Here is a 7,959-nt window from a genome sequence, read left to right on the forward strand (position 1 = left end):
TGGGAATGAAACTGTCCCTTAATATTGTACTCCATCCTCATATCGATGGACAATCAAAAAGGACGATCTGCACATTGGAAGATATACTCCGAGCTTGTGTTCTTGACTTCAGGGGCCATTGGAATGATCATTTACCCTTAATAGAGTTTGCCTATAATAACAACTATTAAGCAATTATCGGCATGGTTTCGTACAAGACGTTGTATGGTTGTTCATGCATATCACTGATATGTTGGGAAGAGGTAGGTGATAGAAGATTGTTCAGTCCAAATCTTGTAGAGGAGACTATAACCAAAATAGTTAAGATCAGGAAGAACATCTAGATAACTTAGAGCAGACAAAAGATTTATGCGGATACCTAGATGAGGGATTTAGAATTTGAGAAAGGTGATCGAGTGTTCCTTAAGGTCACTCATTTCGAAGGAATCAGTAGGTTTGACAAGTGGGGGAAACTAAATCCCCAGTTTATTGGGCCATTTGAAATTTTAGACAGAATTGGTACCACCACCTACAGACTAACACTACCTCCAAAACTATTCAGAGTCCATAACGTGTTTTATGTGTCCATGCTACGCAAGTACAACCCAGACCCCTCTCACGTCTTAGCTCATGAGCCCCTTTCACTCTAGGAGAATCTGTCATACGAGGAGGTAGCGGTCAGTATTGTGGACTGAAAGAGCAGAGTACTCCGCAATTGAAAAATTTCATTCGTTAAGGTCCTATGACATAATCACGCACACAGAGAGGCCACATGAGAGATAGAATCCGACTTTAAAGCCCAGTATCCTCAACTGTTTGATTGAGTGAGAGAGAAAAAAATTTGAGGGATCAAATTTCTTTTAATGGGGGGAGAGTTGTAATACCCGCAATTAATTTTTTTAAAAAATTAAAATTAATGTGTAAAATATAAATTTTTAATTTATGAATTTTATTTAATGTAAAAAATTAAGAAAAATAGGTGGAGGATGAAATTGAAAATAATTTTGAGAAAAAGGAGTGAAAATTAGGATTTTGGGGGTATTTTTGAAAAAAAAATCAGAAACTAGGGGTCAAAACGTAATTAAAAAAAATGTGCTACGTAAGATTGCCCAGTTAGCAGCTCCGACGAACCGAAGCGCGTCACGTGGCAAGGGATGCTAGCACGGTGTCACGCGGGAGGCCACGCTGGAAATTCACGTCCCCGCGATCGGATGGTCTGGATTTGTTCCCGCGAGCGTGGATGGTTCAGATCCGTTTCCTCCTTAGGCGCGATCATATGGTTCAGATTAAATCACGATGAATGGTTCAGATTTATTTTCTATTTAAACGCGATTGGACAATCGAGATCAAACATGATGGACGGAGCAGATTAAAGGTAGACGGATATAAATATCTCACTTCACATCGAATCCTAACCTAGCTGTCAGCCCCCTGCTGGAGAGGAAGAACCAGTCACCGAGAGAGGGAACCGACTACTGACTACAGCCCGCCGCCGTACCGGAGCCACCTTCGACCGCCAAAAGAGGTAAAAAAAAATTTTATTCACTCGAAATTTGATTCTGAACACTCACATGGCCAAATTAGAGTAAAAAGACCAGTAGATGAGTCGAAAACTGTGGATAAAGCCCGGTGACACTGCCGTGGAAAAAATCAAAAATCACCTATGACGAGGCCCTTTTTTATTCCTGTTTTGTGCGATTTTTTTACTATTGTATTCACCATTATATTTTTCACAAGTTGACCGAAAAAAAAATACCCAACCGCGAAGGTGAGCCAGCGGAGCCGCACCACTGAAAAATTTCGCCGCCAGTAAGCTTATGTTTTTTAATTTTTTTGGGTCAACCGAGACTCCTTAACGTATTTTCTCACAGGAATGAATACAAAACCAGCTGAAATCGGCCGAAACTGGCCAAAAACGGCTAGTCCGAGGCAAACTGCCACCGCGGGTGGCAGTGCCATCGCAGTACCACCATGCCGAAATTTCAAAATTGGCTGGAAAAGGGTTTTAACACTAGTTTTAGATTTTTTGAGGTATTTCTAGGTACTTGAAGCGTGTTTTAATCTTCGAAGAAAAATTTAAAAAATTCAGAAACCACTAGTAGGTGCAGCGAAAAGTTTAGTATTCGGACACCGATTCGGAAAAGAATCTCTCATCATATTCCTTATTATAGAATTGAAGTTTAATTATATATAATGTGGTATTTTGTACAATTTAGAAAATTTCGATAATTAATCATAGGTTACTAATGGAGCCGGAACTGGTTATTATTCACTATTGATCTTGTTTGATTGATTTTACTGTTTCAAATACATAATATTACACTAAAGTTAGTTTGATGATTCAGTTGTGCTTCCTTGATGCATATATTGCTTGTTTTGTATGATTTATAGTTAAATTGCGAAACTGGAGATTAAATATAAATGAAAAATTATTTGATTAAGTGAATGAATGAATGGAAGCCTTACTGGATATATTAAAAAATAGTGGATAGACCGGATACATAGGAACCCTACCGTGAACGTTGCCTCATACCATAGGAGGTATCGAGGATTGGTATTTTGGCGCTCATACCGAACGGGGTATGGGGATGGCTCGTTTCACCCTCATACCAGATAAGGTATTGAAGGATGATATTTTTGGCACTCATACCGAACAAGGTATGAGAACGGCCGGTTAATTGACAATGTTGAATAAGGGTTCACGCGTAGTGAAGACATCCCTATGGACTCCCATGAATACCAGTAGGCAGGTAAAAAGGGAAAGTTATTGTTTTGATTAATTAAATATGAGATTATGATGTTGTTTTTGTTATTAACTCTATAGGTCGGTTTTGAAAATCTCATTACGGTAAGTATGTAATGAATAATCTTATTTATGATAAATAAATTTACTTAAATTAAGAGGTCTATTAGTTATTTTCATAATTTTTTACTAATATTCATTTCTGTATCGTTGAATAGTGTGACATTCTTACTGGATTAGTGTAGCTTACTCTTTCATTAACTATTTCATATCAAGAGGATCAAAATCCAGATCTCACTCTACAAGAGATTTGCGAATAGGATGCCTAATTGTTTATTTTCTATTTATTTCTTTGATTTTTCGTTATTCTTTTATAATGATCATTCACGTATCTCTATTGGGTATTATGAATTATTATGTAAGGAATGTAAACTCTAAATTATTATTTTGCTTCCGCATTCAAATTATAATTTATTTCTTTTCAAATTCCGGGGTGTTACAAATTTTTAAAAATATTTTAGAAAGAAATAAACAGATAAGTATAAAAAAAAAAATTTAGCCTCAAATTAGAGGTATATGTTTGTATATATAAAAAGTGAAATATATCCATCATAGTTCATAGATCATTAAATATGATAAATTTAATTAAATAAGGCATGTATGGGAGTGTGTATTCGGACCGTACTCACCACGTGCTCATTATTAGTCAAATGGGAGAGAGCTGAAAATGTTTTGATGAGAATAAGAAAAATGAGAACTTTTTTTTATGAATAACAAAATAATAAGATAAAAATTAAATTTAAAAAATTTAGGGACTAGGGTATAAGTCTTGTAAGGAAAAAAGAAAAAAGAGAAAATATTCTGTAAAATTTTTTGATTTACTATTTAGTTATTGAATTACTTGATATATTATAATTATAAATTTAAAATTTTATTTATTACAATTTGATTCTTAAATTTGTAAAATTATTTTAATTTATGAACTTTTTGTTATAATTATAAGAATTTTGACAACAATTGATAAAAAAAAATTCTTTTTGATTTAGCCACATTTTTTTTATAGAGTTTATGAATTGTAATTAGAGGTGAAAATTAATTTAAAATTAGATCGAATCAAAACCGTACAAAAATAATTTCGTATAAAAAACCGGATGAATGTAACTTTGATTCATATTGAACAAGACTAAAAAAATTTTATTCGTTCTAGTCTTGATCTAAAATAGACTAAATTTTATTTGAAAATTTTAATTATAGTAATATATTAGTTATATATTAATATTTTAATTTTAAATATTAAGAAATATTTATTATATATATATTTAATATGTTAATAGTCTACTTATATAAAGTATGTAATACACATATATATTGTAACGGCCCCGGAAAAATTTAATATTGGAAAGATATATATATAGATAAATAATCTGAATTTGCGGAAGTGTATTAAACATTGCAATTAACATCCCTTACGCAATACCAAAACGTGTTCAACAAAATGAGAGAATAAACTAATTAAAATAAATGCTCGAAAGTAAGAACTACAATTATAACTATGGGATCTTTAGACGTCCCATTCACCGTCTTCCTACGGAACGGGCTCGGGAACCACGTCTTCCTGATCTGAAATGGTTAAGTAAGGAGTGAGCTACACTAGCCCAGTAAAGACATCACTCTACCTCACTGCCACAGGAGTAAGGGTGGGCAGAAAACAAAAACGACCAATGGAGCATAATTTGTAATAAACCCATTTGTTCATAAAAACGTTTACTTTCCATTTACCTGGGTGAGATCCATAAAACAATACACAAGCAACACATTATCATCATCACGTTATCACATAGACTTTATAATACAACATTTATCACGCATTTGCATTTCAATCTTTAAACAGCATAATTCCTCTTTACCAGCCTACTAGTATCCATGGGGATCCATAGGGGTCCCGCTACCCATGAACCCTTAATATTTATAACTTGATTCCAGGGTCGTCCCCATACCCCGTCCGGTATGAGCGCCAAAACTATGAACCTCAATACCCCATCCGGTATGAGGGTGAAACGGACCGTCCCCATACCCCGTCCGGTATAGGCGCCAAAACAAATAAGGTCTCCATACCCCGTCCGGTATGAGAGACCACGTTCCCGGTAAGGTTCCCTACGAACCCGGTCCGTCCACCATCTCCTAGGATACCTAGTCAGGCTATCCACATTATCCGTTTGCCAATTCACATAACCTTTTATCCATTTTTCTTTAGCCACCATCATCAAGTCACACACAAACATGCAAACCAGTAGTTCACGCCAACAAGACAACACACAACATCGGGTTCTCAGTCATTCAGTCCATAATCAATGAAACAGTGATACATGCACACGAAACTATAAAAAAAAAATATCAGACATCATACTGCATTTAAAACGGTAAAATAGAACAAACAACAACTGACCGACAAATACACTAGACTCGGACTCCATTAGCAACCTTAAACAATTTCACACAGCTATTGATTCATGAAATACCATTTTATCATTTATTACACTTTAATACCGTGGTAGGAAATAGGGTGAGGAATCCTTACTTATTTTCGGGACACGAAATAGGCTTTTCCGAGCGCCTGCGGGTTACCCCTAAATTTCCTGAATTTTTTTTTCGAAAAACTGAAACACGCTACCGGTACCTGCACGTGTCCCAAAAATCTCAGAATCAGACCTAGGGCCCCTTTCGGCCAATATCGCAATTCCGGCACGGCGGCTCCGCCGTGCTCCGGCGACGGCGCCACCGCAAGTGGCGGCGATTCGCCTCGGGTTGGCTGTTTTCAGCCGTTTTCGGCTGAATTCAGCCACACTTGCATCGGTCCCTGCAATAAAACAACCCTAGGGCCCTCGGGGGACCAAAAAATTACGAAAAATCGAAGCTTACCAGCGGCAGTGCTCTCGAGTGCGGCGGCTCTCCGGCGTGGTTCATGTTTTGGTGATTTGGCTCCGATCAACCTGTAGAGAAAAGAATGGTGATCACGGTGATATAAAAATTGTATCAAACGGAGGCCGGGAAGGGCCTCATCGGAGGCAAAAACCGAGGAGGGGCGTGGCGGCGCCGCTGGGTTTCGGCCGTATTTTCTGGCCGTTTGGCCTGGAGTTTGGCTCCGATTTGGCCACAGGTGAACTCAGCATTGAAAAACGAACCGGGGGAATGAAATTTACCTCGATCGGCGGTAAAAAAACTCTCCGGTGCGGTGGCGGGTGGCGGCGGCCGGCTCCTCCGGCGTCTAGTTCGTCTTCTCCGGCGAGGGCTGGCGGCTAGGGTTTTTGTGGTCAGGTGTGGGGGTTTATTTATACAATTTGCCTTTTAATCACAACCGTCCATCTTGATTTAATCTGGATCGTTCGATCGCAATTTAATTTGGATTAAATCTGGACCGTCCATCACGATTAAATCTGGGTCGTCCGTGCGCACGTTTGATCTGGGTCGTCCGTGCGCACGGGGACGCATTTGGGCCGTCCGATCGCGCGCACACGGATCGTCCACGTGGCCCGTTCCCGGGTCGTCGTGGCCTTGCCACGCGGCAGGTCCTGGTTGGCCAGGGCTGCTGACATGGCTGTTAACGTGGCGCTGACGGGGCACAATTTTTCTAAATTGTGTTTTGACCCCCGATTTCTGAATTTCTTTTCAAAAATACACCAGAATCCAAATTTTTACCCATTTTTTCCAAAATCAATTTCAATTAAATCCAAATAATATTTTTACCCAATTTTATTATTATTAATATTTTTATATTCACAAGAATTAATTTAAATTAAATTACATAAAAAAAATAAAATAGAAAAAATTATTTTGGGTGTTACATATATTATTTATATATTTATTATTTTAATTATTAAAAAATATTAATCAATTCAAGTTGAATTGATTAATATAAATATTTTTTAAAAGTAGATAGCAAAAGAAATTAAAAAAATTAGTATATAAATTAATTTGAGTATTTAAAAATAATAGAAAGATCAATTTAATACTTAGACTAATTTAGTTTATAAGAATAGTAAAAAAAAAAAAAAACTCTTATTGTTTTACTTGAATGAGAAAAAAGAACTTTTAAAAGAAAGAAGTTTTATTTAGAACTAAGACTTAAAACATCATTACACGACTCTTCATTTTTATTTTAATTTAAATTGTTATCATTTGTATTGTTTGAATAAAATAAATAAAAATCTATTGCTTTTGTCATGTTCATTAGGATTAATATTTGAATTGAATTAAACTAAAAAATTTTAATTCAAAATTTTTTAAATAAAAAATTAAATCAATTATTATTTAATCTGGTTCAGTTCAAACTAAATTTTTGATATAATTTAATTTTTCAGTCTAAATTGTATAATGTTCACCTTTAGTTGTAATCACTACATTTTAATCCTAATGAACATGACAAAAGCAATAGATATTTATTTATTTTATTCGAACAATACAAATGATAACAATTTAAATTAAAATAAAAATGAAGAGTTATGTAATGATTTTTTAAGTCTTAGTTCTAAATAAATTTTTTTTTTTAAAAAAGTTTTTTTTTGTCATTCAAGTAAAATAATAAGAGTTTTTTTTTACTATTCTTAGAAAATAAATTAGTCTAAGTATTAAATTGATCTTTCTATTATTTTTAAATACTCAAATTAATTTATATACTAATTTTTTTAATTTCTTTTGCTATCTACTTTTAAAAAATATTTATATTAAACTTTATTTATTAAATACCACTAATACTTGTTAATAGACTTACCATGTAAGAGTGAGTTTGATAAGTAATTTCTAGATAAGTGAAGTTACCTGATATTTAACGTATAAAAAATTATATAAAAATAGTGCAAACATCAATTTATTATTTATGCTATAACATTTGTAATTACATTTTAAAATTATAATTGTAAGAGGGTCAACATCTTTACTACAAAAATTGAAGTAGACTGGAATCAAACAGTCACCGTGTAACGGCCCCGGAAAATATTAAAAAGAAATGGGTATTTAAATATATCGAATGCGGAAGCGAGATCAAAATTTCATTTAACATCCCTTACACGAAAAACCAAAAACGTACTTAAAATATAAAAGATTAAACTAACTAAGAAAGAAACTCGAAAATAAAACTATGCGTATGACTACAGAGTCTCTAGGCATCCCCTTCGTCGTCCTCCTGCGGAACGGGCTCGGGAACCATGTCTTCCTGATCTGAAATGGTTAATTAAGGAGTG

This window comes from Carica papaya, chromosome 5 (genome assembly GCF_054855325.1).
Source record: "Carica papaya isolate Zhongbai chromosome 5, ASM5485532v1, whole genome shotgun sequence".
NCBI lineage: Eukaryota > Viridiplantae > Streptophyta > Magnoliopsida > Brassicales > Caricaceae > Carica > Carica papaya.